Source organism: Anomaloglossus baeobatrachus, chromosome 6 (assembly GCF_048569485.1).
Source record: "Anomaloglossus baeobatrachus isolate aAnoBae1 chromosome 6, aAnoBae1.hap1, whole genome shotgun sequence".
In the NCBI taxonomy this organism is placed as follows: Eukaryota; Metazoa; Chordata; class Amphibia; order Anura; family Aromobatidae; genus Anomaloglossus; species Anomaloglossus baeobatrachus.
In genome coordinates, this window is record NC_134358.1 from 135,316,334 (window position 1) to 135,334,063 (window position 17,730).

The window sequence follows — 17,730 nt, forward strand, 5'->3', positions numbered from 1 at the left end:
TATATATGATGTTATCAATTGTTGGTGCTGCTATATAATACTGTGATAGTCATTTTTTGCACTTTGCTTCTATAAATGAAATAATATATGCATATGAACTTTAGCTATATACAAGCCATTATAATCTATGTAGCGAGATACATACGGTATATTATTTTAAGGTTGGTATATTGCACTTTTGAATATATATATTATTTATATGCTACATACAATTTTAAAATATTTATTTCTATAATTGAGCAGGATTTTTTGAGCCTCTTTTTGCTGCAACATTGTCACTGATTTTAATAATAAAATATGTTAAATTTTTGACCCCATTACGGTTTTCTTTGTTTGGTTTGTATGGTTAGGTTCCATAACGTCTTTTACGTGTCCACCATCGACATACCATAATCAATATTTGCATAGACACTGGTTAAAATTATATTTATAATCTATATGGGGTGTGTTTAAGTTTGGATGTTCTTGATTTACCTTTATTCAATTTTAAAACATGTCTACAGATTTACATTTCCAATCTTACTATAAATTATCATTTTTAAGTGAATCTAGATTTTAAATGATCTTAGGCATACTGATAAAAAAAAATAAATCATTCTTGGGGTATGTTCACATGGAGTTTCTTTTAATGTGAATTTCAACACATTTTGCACCAAAATTCTCATTAAAAAACACAAACAAACCAAAAACTGTTTGAGGCCTCTTTCACACGTACGTGCCTCCGGTACGTGTTTGGCAGTTTTCTCACATACCGGAGACACGTACACACGTAGACCTAGGTATTCCTATGGTTTTGGACACACGTAAGTAATTTCGCATGAAACGTGTGTCCGTTCCGTACTTACGTGTGTCCGTGTGTTTCTCACGGCAACATGTCCGTTTTCTCTACGGCATCATGGATGTCACACGGAACGCAAACGTGTCACACGTAATGCAAACGGACCACACGGATGTGTTCCGTGTGACACGCACCGGAGAAAAGACATGTGTCTGTGAGAAAAAACACCAAACCTTTAATCACCTTCTCCAGCCCTGCTGTCTCTGCCGATGCTGTCACTTGCTGCCGACTGCCGCTCATTAAATATTCACTTTACTGCGGCCGGAAGCAGCAGCAGCGGGGAGTCGGCAGGACCGGAGACCGAAGATCAGCACCACGGACAGCGACGCAAGGGACAGGTGAGCAGAAAGTTCCCGTTCTCCATGTGTTATCATGGATAACACACGGAGAACACACATGTGCCATACACACGGCAAACTGAGGGCAATACGCACCTTTGACACGTCCATAAAAAACGTGCGTGATTTTCACGGACGTGTGAAGGAGGCCTAAATAAGCATTCCAATAACTTCAATAGGAAAACACTTGGATAATGCATAATGTGCTGGGGGGGTGTTACATTTTTTACAACATAGAATAGAAAAGTAATATACTGTATATATAAATTCTTGAAGTGTTGAAGTCTGTAAAAAAAAGCTTTAACTTTGGCCACTGATTCAATAGGAGCAGGAAAAATCTGCAAATAATACGTGAAGAACATGGCGAAAAACTATTTCATGAATTTTTGGACATGTATTATTTAGCCATGGACTCCACTTGAATGAACTTTAATAGACATTTCTGCTCTCGTTAATTGGATCTTTATGAGATTCACTTCTCCGTGCACCAAAAATTAGTTTCAGTATCTCTGATGCTTCGCCAACAGTAAGATATATATTTAATGGATGTATTGATTTTGCTCAGCTGAAATCTCAAATAATTCTTTTGAATGGCCCAACAATAATGAGATTTTGAATGTATGAGATCAACCAAATATTACTTCTCTAATGTCACCAAAATATTGTCTCACCGCTAAAGTTGTAATTCTCAAACAGTGAATGAGATGAAATACACAGGATTAACAGAGCGTGAAGAAAATCTTTCTTAACCCATTTCAGTCTTATCAGTTTTATTGAATACAAAGCAGCCTACCCCGGATCACACTGCCTGGGACTGCGGCGTCAGCGACTTTTTTATGACAAGGTTGCCTTCATATCTACCCTTGATCTCCTTGGCTGAACATGTCCATTTTGCTGTATGTATCGCGCTGCAGTCTAAACTCTTATCTGTTACATTTGTTCTTCTTTTTCCACGCCAGCTACGATCTTGCCATCTCAGCAATGAACGTTCACATTTCCAATTGCTTAAAAGTTTAGTCCTATTAGCTTGTCACAAAGGATTTATGTAGAGATATATACTTGCCAAAATGTGTTATTAACCCCAGTAAAACTTGTATCATTTCCAGGCTCGAGAACAAGTTATCTGGCATTTGGTAGCTAACAATGTGCATGACAGGAAAGAAATGAGTAGACGGATCAGTTAATCGGCAAAAGATTTTCCGATACTGTAAAACAGATTTATACAATCGTTCCTTTGAGTTGTTAAAAGCTGAAAATAAAAAACTATATATATCCTAAACGAAGAAATGTTTTTTTTCTAAACAAAGCCTAAATAAATACTCACTGCCAAAATTACAATCATTGCAATTTTTTTTCTTTAAATGGTATTGTTTTGCAAAAAAAAACCCCAAACTCAAAGGTATATATCTTACTAATATAAGTCAATAATGACCTGATCCATTTTCGGGCTTTACTTTCAGTGCTGCACTTGACAGTGATGCCCTTCCGCACACAACCAGAACAATGTGTGATGGCGGCTGACTGCTTATTGTAATAGGTAAGCCACCTGTGATGCTCGACACTCTATGGCGTAGTGTGATGCTAGTCACTAGGTGACGCTAGATACTACTTGTGTGCAGTGTGAATGGAGAGGTAGTCAAACAAGCCGGGATCAGGAACCAGGAGGACATGACAGGACACAGGGAGCAGGCAAAGTAAAGATCAAGATACAGAACGGGGGTCAGGATTCCAGCAGACTATGCATAGGATACAGAAAGCAGGAGGAGACATGGTCAGGACAAAGTACAAGGTCAAAAGCCAGGAGGTAGTGACAAAGTCAGGGTCGATAAGCCAAGATCAGATAACTTTACACAAAAGTGAGCCAAGAGCACTTACTGCGAAACCAGAAAATACGACTGGCAATGTTCATTAAGGAGCATGCTCCTTAATGAAGCAGAGCAATCACTTGGAACAAGGAGCATCTGAGAAATCATCTCCCAGCACTAGCGTAGGAGCCAGTGCTGAGAAACAACCCGTCCACAGGAGCTCAAGACAAACAGCAGAGCATCTAATCCTGCAAAACACTCTGCGCAACATAACAGGCAAGTGCCGGCTCTGCAGGAGAGCATGGCAGAGCATAGTAGAGCACATCGAACTGTGACCTCACCCCATCTATCAAAGCTAGTGAAAAAAAGAGAAGGCACCTGGCCTACCCGTTGAAATAACCAAATACCTTCACACTCAACTCTTGTTATTTGTCAGCACAGAAAACGATAAAGTACGGGAAGAGATGTAAACTTATTTGGTTCCTGAACTAGAGTAAGTAGCAGAGGATTGGGGCGGTTGTTGTTATTGAACTAAAGAAACCAAAAAGAAAAAATTTGCCAACCTCTGCGGGAAACACGAGAAGTTTTATTTGGACTCCATGACAGAAAACAACAGATATCGGTCTACACAAACGTCTTGAGAAAAGCCTCTGTGTATGCCAGCACGTGGTGAATTTTGTCATGGAAACCTTGATTTAGGCCTCAGTGCGTACAGATATGTGGTGAGTTCTGCCAAGGAGTACACATAAAGCTTCTCCGGTTGGCAAACTTTTCCTATTTTTCTCCTGAGGTATCCTGGTAACGGGGACTGTTTGACCGTTCATACTGGAATATTGTTGCCCATTATTTTTTGGTGATGTCCAGTGCTTTCTTTCTGTGGTGTTATTGAATTTATCTCAAAAAATTATATATTTTACTCTTCAAAGGTCATGTATGTGATTTGTGTAGGCTCAAGAAGCCATTTACATCCAGTATATTAATATAGAGTACACTAAGTGCGCAAGTAGTCAATAAATGAAATTAAATTCTGCCAAGAAAAGTCCTAAGGTTGGAAGGGAGGCCAATGTCACCCAGCCAGATAATTTATATAGTCGACAAAACCGTGTAGTTTCAAAAACATCACCTCCAACATTACAACTTTAAAGAAGTTGCCCACTACTTTTACATTGATGGCCTATCCTTAGGATAGGTCATCAATATCTGATCGGCTGGGGTCCAATGCCCCACACACCCGCCGATCAGCTGTTCTCGGTCCTGGCAGGGGCAGCAACAAATGCTCAGTTTTGGAGCTGTGTTGTCTTCGGATAGTGGCCGGGGCCGGGTACTGCAATCCACCTCTTATTCAAATCACCGCCGCAGCTATCAGAAGACAGGATAGCCCTGGAACTGAGCACTTACAGTCACCTGCTGCTGCCACTGGCACTGAGAACAGCTGATCAGTGGGGGTACCGAGTGTCGGACCCCGGCTGATTAGACTTTATTGACCTATTGTAAGGATAGGTCAGCAACGTTAAAGTAGTGGACAACCTCTTTAAAGGGAATCTGTAAGCAGGTTTTTGCTACCTCATTTGAGAGCAGCATGATGTAGGCAAGGAGATTCTGAATCCAATGGTGTTTCACTTAGATTACTGGATGCAGATGTTCTGACACAATCTAAATTTTTTAGCTTTAGTCATGTAGCTGAGCCCAGCTGATGTTTACCTTAGTTACCAGCGCACACCGCTTAGCTTAGCTTGTGCAGGGAGCAGGAGCCGGCACTGGCAGCGTGAGAGCTGCGGAGGCTGGTACCGAAGGTAAATATCGGGTAACCACCTTGGTTACCCGATGTTTGCCTTGGTTACAGCTTACCGCAGGCTGTCAGACGCCGGCTCCTGCTCCCTGCACATTCAGGATTGTTGCTCTCTCGCTATCACACACAGCGATGTGTGCTTATCAGCGGGAGAGCAACAATAAAAAAACGAACCAGGGCTGTTTGTAACGAGCACAGATCTCACAGCAGGGGCCAGATCGCTGCTCAGTGTCACACACAGCGAGATCGCTAATGTGGTCACTGCTGCGTCACAAAAACCGTGACTCAGTAGCGATCTCGCTGTGTGTGAAGTACCCCTAATTCCAATGAATTTAATGACTCGGGGGTATTTGATAAGTGGCATGCGTCTCCGTGTTGCCTACCACATATCTTATGCGGGCGTCACACGAGACGATCTATTGTGCGATATGTCGTCGGGGTCACGGTTTTCGTGACGCACATCCGGCATTGTTTACGACGCCGTCCCGTGTGACACCTACGAGTGACGCAGAACGTTCGCAAATCGTTAATCGTTGACACGTCGCTCATTTTTAAAATGTCGTTTATTTTTCTTTGCGACGGTTGTTCATCGTACCCGGGGCAGCACACATGGCTCCGTGTGACACCCCGGGAACGATGAACACAGCTTACCTGCGTCCTGCGGCTCCCGCCGGCTATGCGGAAGGAAGGAGGTGGGCGGGATGTTTACGTCCCGCTCATCTCCACCTCTCCGCTTCTTTTCACTGACCGCTGTGTGACGTCGCTGTGACGCCGAACGTCCCACCCCCTTCAGGAAGAGGATGTTCGCCGCCCACAGCGACGTCGCTCAGCAGGTAAGTACGTGTGACGGCGGTTTAACGACTTTGTGCGGTACGGGCAACTAATTGCCCGTGACGTACAAACGACGGGGGCGGGTACGATCGCTCGTGCGATCGCACGATAGATTGTATCGTGTGACGCCCGCATTACTCCAACTGGATACAAAAGTAAGATTTTAAGTATAGCATGTCATTAAGTAGAATTAGATGAGCTGCAGCATCATGCCTCTCCCAGCCAGCTCCACCCGTTATGGTGGAGCTTGGCAAAACCTGTGTAGAAATGCGAAAAGTCACCAAATTTGCATTTTGCAAAAGGTTGGTGACTGTTCACAGTGATTTCCACCACAATTCTGGTGTAATCGCTTTGTTGATTTAGGGCCTATGAATTCACTACATCTGTAGTCTGCTCTGTGCATATTCTAAGGCGGACTTTGCACGTTGCGACATCGCAAGCCGATGCTGCGATGTCGCACGCGATAGTTCCCGCCCCCGTCGCTGCAGCGATATCTTGTGATTCCTGGCGTAGCGAACATTATCGCTACGCCAGCTTCACATGCACTCACCTGTCCTGCGACGTCGCTCTGGCCGGCGTCCCGCCTCCTTCCTAAGGGGGCGGGTCAAACGTCAGAGCGACGTCACACGGCAGGCGGACAATCAAAGCGGAGGGGCAGAGATGAGCAGGATGTAAACATCCCGCCTACCTTCTTCCTTCCGTATAGCCGCCGGCAGCAGGTAAGGTGATGTTCCTCGCTCCTGCGGCTTCATACACAGCGATGTGTGCTGCCGCAGGAATGAGGAACAACATCGTACCTGTCGCGGCAGCGTAATTTTGAAAAAGTCGGAGCCTACACCGATGATACGATAACAATGCTTTTGCGCTCCTTAATCGTATCATCTAGGATTTACACACTACGATGTCGAAAGTGACGCCGGATGTGCGTCACTTTCGATTTGACCCCACCGATATTGCATGTGTGATGTTGCAACGTGCAAAGCCGCCCTAAGGCAGAAGCTGTGCCCTCCTTGTCCTGAGCTCTGCACTTCTAAAGGTGGCTTTACACACTGCAACATCGCAAATGACATCGCTGTAACGTCACCGGTTTTGTGACGTTATAGCGACCTCCCCAGCGACATTGCAGTGTGTGAAACACATCAGCGACCTGGCCCCTGCTGTGAAATTGCTCATCGCTACAAATCGTTCAGGACCATTCTTTGGTCCTTTGTTTCCCGCTGTGCGGCAAAGTCTCAGTGTGTAAAGGGGACTTTACAGCGACTTCGTTAGCGACTTCCCTTTCAAAAAGCTGCTTTACAATGTCCCCAATGACTAGCTAGGTCGTTCTGCAGGTCCGGATCGCTGTTGCGTCGTTGGCCAGGTCTGCCTGTTTGACAGCTCACCAGAGACTTTGTAGCGATCCCGGCCAGGTTGGGATCGCTGGTGGGATCGCTAGAAAGTCTCAGTGTGTAAAGGGGCCTTAAGAGGTCTCTTTTGGGTGATTGATGGAGGTTTTAGGTCCTGATCTCACTGATCTGCTATAAAACACTTAAAATGTCTCCCAAAAGTTTATTTACTCTAAGTTTTGGCACATTTGGGATCACTATTGACCGGCATCGTTGTCCTAGAGTACATAAGAAAAATACTATATACTCATTCTGCCATATAATGCTGCATTGTAACTGAAGTACCATTATATTAGGTACACTTCCCATCTAGGGAGCACCCAGCCATGACAGCAATACTTTATAGAAACCCTAACAGAAATAGACATAAAATGAAGCATCAAAGTGCTCAAAATGGCAAAAATATATACATATTTATTTTCCTATAAAATCGAGAGTGCAATTCCCATTTCCCATGACTGACATCTCACTCATGCAGACTGCTTTTCTCACATCACTCCCCTAGCAGAAATAATTTGCGCCTTCCTTTCTTTTTAAAAGGCCTATAACAAACAGAGTGCGAAGCTTAGATTTTAGGAGCTCTACAGAGAAATGTAAAAGAAAAAAAAAAGATTTGTTAAATGGGTCACATTTTGAGCAGGCTGAAAAACAAGTCAAGTAAAGCTGCTTTTTTGTCACTTCCATGAATGAGCTTGGTTTTCTAAACTCCCTGCAGGTCCCCAAATTAGTGTGATAAGGTAATTCTGTAATTGTAGTACGCACATATGAATTCTTTTCGGAATAGAGAAATTTCTCTTTTGGATCACAGTTTTGTCATCATGGCTTATAGGGCTTATAGCCATACACGTGGCTCAGAAATATCTGCCAACGTACATTACAACATGTAATAGAGACTATTATTCATTTAAAGGGAATCTGTCAACAGCTTTCTGCAATGTAGTCTGAAGACAGCATGCTGCAAGAGTTAAAACAGAGAATACAGCCCTGACTCTGTTAACTCACAGTCTTTTTTTGTTTAGATGCTATGTTAGTTTAAGTCTCTTATCTTTATCATTAGTGGGTCTCAGCAGCTCCTGAGCTCTAGTCTGATTCCTTCCCTTCTGTGATTAGCAGCTTTTGTCTATGGAAATGTACACTGAAAGCCTGTTGTTGGTGGAGACAGCTTTCCCAGCAGCTGCAGCCACTAATCTAAGAGATGCATTGTTGAACTCAGGGCCTCTTTGCCTACATCATGCTGCTCTCAAATGAGGTAGCAAAAACCTGCTGACAGATTCCCTTTAAATAGCACCAAGGTATTCCCATGCGTTGTATTTATCCTACTAAGATCACTGCTCCCACTAGTAACAGGATTTAGGATATGTTCACACCAAGTTCTATTATGTGGATTTTGGAGAAGATTCTGGATGAACCAAATTTTACCAGTGAATGAATTGAATGAAACAAAATGCACCATACACAAAATAAGTGTCAAAATAGACACAAAAAAACTTTTTTATGCTGCCTTGAGGTTAAACTTACAGCCTAAAAAATCCAAATAAAAAAACTCCATGTAAACATACCATTATAATCCAAATTCCCTCCTCGGCAGACCCTGAAAACTCCTTTATAGGCCCTGTGCGCACGCTGAGGATTTTACCGTGGAATTGCCATGGATTTTTCACTGAAGGAATGCTGCAGAAAATGTTTATAACATTTCTGCAGTCATTATCCAGCAAAACCTATGAGGATTAAATACTGCTGTGCTTTTTTTGTCCCTGCGGGTTTTCCCGTGGAATTTCTGCTGCGGAATTAATGTGCATGTCATTTAATTTCCGCAGGTACCTGCGGTTTTTGCCATACATAATGGTAAAAACCCGCAGGGATCAACCTGCGGAAAAACCGCGGCAAATCCGCACTAAAACCGCGGCAAATCCGCATGCGGATTTTGGTGTGTTTTTTTTTTTACTGCAGGTGCGGGAATCTTTCAGAAGGTCGGGAATTTTCTCAAGAAAATTCCATTTTCTAGTACGCACAGAGCCTTAAGTATCTTTTATTGTCTCCATTCCTTACCCAATGGGTGGAAATGAGCAATCCAGTTAGATATGTTCCTCAAAAGAACAAACAAAACATAGCCCCAAAAAAGACCTTACTATGCTTTGCTGGGTAGACATGTTTGAACTCTTGACAGCAAAATGTTTCCTACAATAATTTTTTAAAGAGTACTGGCTTGTGAAGTATCAGTATGATTCGTGAAACTCCGCAAGACCTAAAGTGTTAAACACTTCAACCATAAAAGGGGCATTATCATCTAAAAATGATTTAATCTGAAAGGGTTTTCCCACAATGGAAGCTAATCACCCATCTAGAGTAGAGGTGAGAAATGTGTGATAGTACTTTGTTCCTCTTGACTGCCTGATCATATTGAGAAGGAGGGACGCTCAGGCATTTGTGCTCTGTACAATGTCTTTGGGCATGATGAAACATGGCATTCTAGGGATCCTTGGGGGGTATAACTTATGGACTGTTAATTCATATACAATTAATTGCAAAATTAATTTAAATTTTCTTTTTGTGTGCAATTTTAAGTCTTTTATTTCTAACCCTGTAAAAAGAATATATCTCAGTTAAATTAAGTAAGCACAACAGACTACAATGATATGATAAAAACACTCCAAAAACATTTAAAGGGAACCTGTCACATTTCCAAACACTATTAACCAGCAGAAATAAGGTTAATCTGCATGTTAATATCAGCCTTGCTGCTGCACTGAAAGCCTGGCTAACGGGAATAAATTAAAGGGGTTGTTCACTAGTTAGTACTCAAAGGCACATCAATACTATTTTAAGAAACAAGGTTTCTCTCAAATACCTTGTGTTGCCAATAGTGCCCATGAGCGGTGCTATTGTGGTCCGCTCACCCCTTTCACGTGACTCCCCAGGCTCTGAGACCTCTGATGTCTGGTGATATCACATCAACTTCCAGTGACTGGACTGTGGGCAGTGTTTCACCGCTAAGCACAGCCCAAGCGTCTCCCTGCTCCCTCCTTCATTGCAGAGCACCGCAAGCAGGAGCAATGCTGGGCTGTGATGAGCGTTGAAATGCCATCCACAGCCCAGTGACTCAGGAAGACTGGAGCTGGCCACGGTATTGTCAGGTCAACAGGAAGTTGACGTGACATCACTGGACATCAGAGGTCACGGAGCCCAGCGGGGTTACGCGGAGGAGATGAGCACTATTGGTAACACAAGGTATTTGAGCGAAACCTTGTTTCTCAACATAATATTGATGTGCCTATGAATACAAACTAGTGAACCACCCCTTTAAGTTCCTCCCGGTAGCCAGGCTTTCAGTGCAGCAGCAAGGCAGTCACAGAGCACCATTAACCTGCAGATTAACCTTATTTCTGCAATAAGTGAACCACCTCTTTAAGTTTATTCCTCCCGGCAGCCACTAGGTTTCAGTCATAGAGGTGTGGCTAGCTCAGCTTCAGTCAGTACATAGTGAGTGGCGGCTGTAACCACAACCCGGCAATGACTGACACATACAGTATTAAGTCAGGTGTAAGTGCTGAAGCGTGGTTACAGCCACCACTATGTACTGAACAGTGACTAAAGCTGAGCTGGCCATGTCTCTATGACTGAAAGCCTGAGGCTGTCAGAAGGAATAAACTTAACTTCCTCTTGGTAGCTGGGCTTTCAGTGCAGCAGTCTGGCAGCTTCAGGCTGTGATGTGCAATGAAACTCTGCCCACAGCCCAGTCACTCATGGAGACTGGGTCCCACCTTGGTGATGCCAGGTCAACTTCCCTTTCTGGAAGTTGACGTGACATCACCGGACATCAGAGGTCACTGCAGCCTGGGTCACATGATAGGGATGGGAGGACAGGGATAGCGCTGCTCACAGGCAGAATGGACAACAGAAGGTATTTAGAAAAAGCTTTCTGTCTCAGCTTTACATTGATGAGGACCACCCCTTTAAGAATGATAGTGAAAAGATAAGCATCTCCAGGCGCAGACCACCTTGGCAGTGCTATAACGTCTACCTCCTCATACTGAAGAGAGAGGGTGGGGAACAGTTTTATTAAAGATGGATTCTGGGAATAAATTTTGTTATAATATATAATGCATAATTCTACAATTACTGAATTAAAGAAAAAAAATGCTGTGCCCCGGCATTACCTATCATTATTCCGATAATAATATCCTCTTAGGACTAAAATCTGCTGACTTAGATATCAGCATGTGTCAGCTACTAACCTCATCACATCACATGCAGACTAGACACGGTGCCACAGACTGATGTTTTTAATCCTATATAATTCTGCAGTTATTTGATTTCATATTTCACGGTCAAATATAAAATGCTAGCGCTATCTGTAGGAAATCTGTTCTACGCACTTGTTATATTGTTTATTTTCTAGCTTGTCCAATGCTGTTTGCTTTGAATGTTGCTGACATGCCATTTAAAAAGGTCATGGAGCTGAACTCTGACTTTTTATAAAATAGAAATTGCAATAAAAAATGTCTATTTGCCCAATGGGTACGGCAAGGCTAGACTACACTCAATATGCTGCACATCAAGATGGAAATAGCCTCAACTGCAGTTCTGAATCACAAAAACAGTTCTAAGTAGCATTACATCAGTGTTTAGCTGTAAAAGTGTAACTATAAGGTGTTCCCCCATTGCAGGAATTGATGGATGTCATTGGGATACTCCATCAGTGTTGAAACCTAATTGATCAACCATGAAACTAGGGTTGGCCTTAGGTTGTGTGGTGCCCCGTGCAGTGCCTTCAGGTTGCTATAGATTTCAGCTTTCAGCAAAATTATCAGCAATCAGACATAGTGGAAGAATGATCTGTTTTACTTGGGACATTAAGCAGCCATCATCTTCATCATAAAGGAGTATATAGAAAAAAATGACATAAACAAAAATAACTAAGACGCTATATGACCACAACAAAATAATTTAGACAATGCCACGTGCTCTTCACCCAACACAGTCCTTCCAACATAAGTCTGCAGCTGTTGTTACCACTCCAACACTACAGTATTGACCCTACCTCTCTTATGATCAGTCATCAGTCTGAGGACTACAATCAATATTCCTTCTAGATATTACTAGATTTTCTAAGTTGTATAATCTTTGAAGAATAAAGAGGCCTGTTCAACATTATGTACTGTCTATTGTTGCCACCAAAAATGGTACGATTGGGGTATTCACATGATGACGTGAGACGTACAGTAGATATATCAATGTTAAGTGTAATATTTCTATGGCTTTAATGGATCCAACATCGAGCATTTAAAGGGAACATGTAACCAGGTTTTTCCCTTATGAGTTGTGGCCACCACCAGTGATCTCTTATATACAACATTCCAGAATACTGTATATAAAGAGCCCAGGCTACTCTGTATAAAGTAAAAAAACATCTTTATTATACTCAGCTAAGGGGCAGTCAGGTTCCATGGGTGTCGTTGATCTTGATCCAGCGCCTCCTCCATCTTGTGTAATCACCATCCTCCTGCCCAGCCCCATCTGCATGACGCTTTCTGCATCATTCACACACAGAGTCTGCCATTTCACTCCTGCGCAGTTTGATCTGCCCTGCTGAGGGCAGATCAAAGTACTGTAATGCAGCGTTGTGAGAAATGGTCAAAGACCGCCCGTGCATGTGCATTACTGTACTCTGATCTGCCCTCAGTCGGGCAGACCAAAGTGTGCACGCACAGGAGCGCAATGGAGGCCTCTGAGTGTTAATGACTCAGGGCGCGTCGTGCACACGGGGCTGGGCAGGAGGATGGCGATCCCACAAGATGGAGGGATGGAGGCGTCAGACCAAGAGCAGCTACGCCCAGACCTGACCGCCCCCTAGGTGAGTATTATAAAGATGTTTTTTACATTATAAAGATCGTCTGGGCTCTTATATACAGTATTCTAGAATGTTGTATATAAGGGCTCAGTGGTGCTGGCCGCAGCTTATGAGGGAAAAACCTGGTGACAGGTTCCCTTTAAGGATACTTCTTATGAGATTCCAGGGCATTATATACTGCAGGCCTGGAGCAGACTACACATTAGCACCATCCCTTATATTATCTCCTAGAAGGCTTAATACTGGGTGGATGGTTTTTAGCCAACAAGTCTTCAGACAATGATCCTAATGGAAAAGAAACAATAAATAATGTTAATGGCTGTCTGGCCACTATAATGCAATCTTAATCATTTCTTTGCCCCGGGGTTCTCTTACCCTGTCTTTGGGATCATTGCATTTCAATAATGGGAACATATCAAATGTCTGTAAAAATGGCACCATAAGGATAGAAGACAATTTTATCTAATGACTTTGATGTCATGCAATTATCTCATATTGGATCGTCATCAATGATTAATAAGGGGAGAGCTTTGACATATGGTCTAATCGTGCTTTCACCTAATGAAACTATATCAGTGTGATTATTGTACTGTATCGCCCATTCACATCCATCCCACAAAGCTTTTACAGGCCTTGTGTTGGGTAAGGTGAAACAGATCTATAAGCAGTTTTATCCATGGCGGGCTGTAATTGTAGGCTATGCATTAGTGAATGTGAGCAATGGCTGCCAAAGGTCAATCCAACAATGCAGCAGCTGCTGGGGGCAACCTTCCCATAATTTGGTGAGACTGATCGCCCAATTCTCGAGCTCCTTTTCGGATATAATAATGGATGCCGCAGTGTAACATACTGACTTACCAGCACTTTGACCCTATTAAACCAAACTCACAAGGCAGATCTTGTGAATTGCTTTTCTATATCTCAAATTTAACCCTGTGACTGGACCAAACCAGGACAAGGTGCATTTTTGTTAATACTGTGGCCCTGACTCATCATTGCTTTTGCACTTCTTTTTTGTCTAGTTTTGTATTTTGCTTTTTTTGTTTGCACTCTGTTCAATATAGGTCTATTTTATGTGCTTACCTGTTTTTTTTTCTCTAGCAATACCAGATGTTTTAGCCTGATTTCTCAATAGCGTCTTTTTAAAAAGACGCAAAAATTTGGCGCAACTTCACTCCTGTCGCCTAAATGTATTTTTGAGTATGCCAAACTTTAGATGCTCCTTTTAGCGCCAACAACCAAAACACGAAGTCACACCATTTTTGATTTTGCGCCAAATTCACAAAACACCTGGGTCATTTTGATGAATTTTGTACAAAAATCAGCAACTAATACAAAACATAAAAGAGGAAAGTGCCTGACAAACCACACAAATGATGAATCGGGGCCACTCCAAAAACATACAGATAGGGACTCTAGATTGTGAGCCCCAATGGGGACAGTGTTGCCAATGTATGTAAAGTGCTATGGAATTAATAGCGCTATATAAATGAATAAATATTATTATTATTATTATTATTTGCATTTTGGTTACTATTTTATGATTGCTGTGAAAACTCTGTAAATGGTCATTGCACTTGTTTATTAAAAAAACAACTACAGTCATATGAAAAAGTTTGGGCACCCCTATTAATGTTAACCTTTTTTCTTTATAACAATTTGGGTTTTTGCAACAGCTATTTCAGTTTCATATATCTAATAACTGATGGACTGAGTAATATTTCTGGATTGAAATGAGGTTTATTGTACTAACAGAAAATGTGTAATCCGCATTTAAACAAAATTTGACCGGTGCAAAAGTATGGGCACCTCAACATAAAATTCACATTAATATTTTGTAGATCCTCCTTTTGAAAAAATAACAGCCTCTAGTCACTTCCTGTAGCTTGTAATGAGTTCCTGGATCCTGGATGAAGGTATATTTGACCATTCCTGTTTACAAAACAATTCCAGTTCTGTTAAGTTTGATGGTCGCCGAGCATGGACTAGCGGCGGTGCTAGTAACTAATGTAAATATCGGGTAACCAAGAAAGGGCTTCCCTTGGTTACCCGATATTTACCTTAGTTACAGCTTACGGCAGGCTGTCAGAAGCTGGCTCCCTGCTCCCTGCACGTTCAGATCGTTGCTCTCTTGCTGTCACACACAGTGATGTGTGCTTAACAGCAGGAGAGCAACGTAAAAAAAATGAACCATAGCTGTGTGTAACGAGCAGAGGCCAGATCGCTGCTCAGTGTCACACACAGCGAGATAGCTAATGAGCTCACTGCTGCGTCACAAAAACCGTGACTCAGCAGCGATCTCGCTAGCGATCTCGCTATGTGTGAAGCACCCCTAAGGCACACCGGTGCAACAATCATGTTATCTATTCATCATCTTGATACGCTCCACCTGTGAGGTGGATAGATTATCTCGGCAAAGGAGAAAAGTTCACTAACAGATTTACACAAATTTGTGAACAGAATGTCTTAGATCTTTGAGTTCAGTTCAAGAAAAATGGGAGAAAAACCAAAAAGTGTTTATATTTTTTCCAGTAAATATGGAATATATTTCTTAAGGCTTCTGCCACACTCACATGAAATTCACGCACGTGCCGAGAGACACGTATTTTCCCTGCGTGTTGCGTGCAAGGAAGTACGTGTCTCTGGTATGTGCGTGACACGTGTGTTCTACGTGTGCTATCCGCGATAGCACACGTAGAACCGGTAATTATTATACTCACCTGGTCCTTCCTGATGTCCGCGCTGCTGTCCGTGGTGCTGATCCTTGGTCTCCAGCCCTCCCGTCTCCCCGCTGCTGCTGCTGCCAGGCAGTGAAGTGAATATTCAATGAGAATAATGAGCGGCGGTCGGCAGCAAGAGGCAGCAGCGGCAGAGACAGGAGGGCTGGAGAAGGTGAGTTAATGTTTTTTTTTTTTCCACTGACATGTGTGTTTTCTCCGGCGCGTGTCACACGGGACCGCATCCACACTACACCCGTGTGGTACGGGTGCGGCCTGTGTGACACCCGTGCTGCCGGTGAAAAAACGGACATGTCAGCGCTTTGAAAATCGCACACACGTACAAACGCACACGGACACACGTTCCGTGTGGTTTTACGTGTGTGTGCCTGCTACCATAGGGTGGCATTGCTGTACGTGTCTCTGTGTCTCCGGTACGTGTAAAAAATGCCAAACACGTACCGGAGGCACGGATGTGTGGCGCTAGCCTAAAATAGAGTATTGAAAAGTGTGTGCATATAGAAACTATTCATTTTTTATCTTTGACCCCTAACCTGAAAATTAGTCCATCGTCGGGTGGCCCTCTTTCCTAATAATTTTTTTCTAATCAATATTTTGTAATATGTATATTTTTGGTATAACTACAAAATATATCTAGCAATGAACAGCAGATACAAATCTTTACCATTACTCTTTGAAGTGATATCTGGAACGAATTTCCAACCTTTCCTGAATATAATTTTTTTTATAAGCAAGTACAGTCTTATGGTAGACATATTTAATAAGTCCTATTTTCCCTCTAATACGGCTTTCCCGGCTTTCATTAATAATAGCCTTCACTAATTAAACTGTCTGCTGCCAGTTTGCAGGCAGATAATAAATGAAACGTGTCTCGGCTGCAGAGTTTAATAAGTATGTCTCCACTTTTCGGCGAGATTTGGCGGCAGGATGGCAGCTAAGCTTTCCTCTCCTGAGTTTAATAGATCAGCATTGGAAAAGAATGAAAATCAAACACATCCTGAGTAGAGTAATTTGTACAGATAAGATGGCCTTACCTAACAAAGCAGATGAGCAAAATAATTTATTTTCTCCCCCGTTTGTTCTAAACTTATGATTAACAATGGCCTCCAGTAATTGTATTGTGCGATTCATTGCTCAGGACGCTCACTGCTACAAAGATTGTTTTTCTTTTGTCATTGGGGATTCAGAACATAACAAAATCAGAATGTACTATGGTATTGCTCGGCTATTTGTCTTTTGGTTTTGACTTTTCGAGAGATAGCTAAAATGTAGACCCTGTGCATAAACCTACATTTACCAAAAGCCAACAAATCGGGAAAAAACACTATTGTCAGTGGCTTTATGCTGTCAAAGGGAATGCCTTGACAAACGCTGACCTATTGTTTAAATCTGTTTTTTATATAAAAAGCATTTTTATTTATTTAGTTCTGTTCCCCCAATTTTCCATGTCAGAAAAAAAAATCTTGCAATTTCACACTGACCATTAGGCCTTAAGGGGGCTTTACACGCTACGATATTTGTAATGAATTATCGTCGGGGTCACGGTGTTTGTGACGCACATCCGGCGTCATTAACGAGATCGCAGGGTGTAACACTTAAGAACGATCTTAAACGATCGCAAAAGAGGGCAAAATCGTTTGCCGCAGAGAGGTCGTCCTGAAATAAAAAATCGTTATCGGCTTATTAGCGATGTTGTTTGTCGTTGCTGCGGCACCACACATCGCTGTGTGTGACACCGCAGGAGCGACGAACAACTCCTTACCTGCCTCCACCGGCAATGCGGAGGGAAAGAGGTGGGCGGGATGTTTACGTCCCGCTCATCTCCGCTCCTACGTTTCTATTGGACGGCTGCCGTGTGACGTCGCACGAACCGCCCTCTTAGAAAGGAGGCGGATCGCAGGCCAGAGCGACGTCGCAGGGCAGGTATGTGCGGGTGACGCTGCCGTAGCAATAATGTTCGCTACAGCAGCAATCACCACATATCGGCTGTACGACGGGTGGCGGGTGCTATCGTGTTCGACATCGCCAGCAAAGGCTAGCGATGTCGTACCGTGTAAAGCCCGCTTTATACCACACATCCTGTTCTGTACAGAAAACTTTTCAGCAGTCTCATTATCACAACATATATAAGAATAAGGCTGCACATCAAACTTAG

General features: G+C 42.8%; 1 protein-coding gene across 1 annotated transcript in view; it reads right to left on the minus strand.

The window, feature by feature from the left end:
* The window catches only part of XKR4 (XK related 4), a 369,005-nt gene that overhangs the window by 161,182 nt on the left and 190,093 nt on the right, over positions 1-17,730 (minus strand). The gene's annotated exons all lie outside the window — the stretch shown is intronic.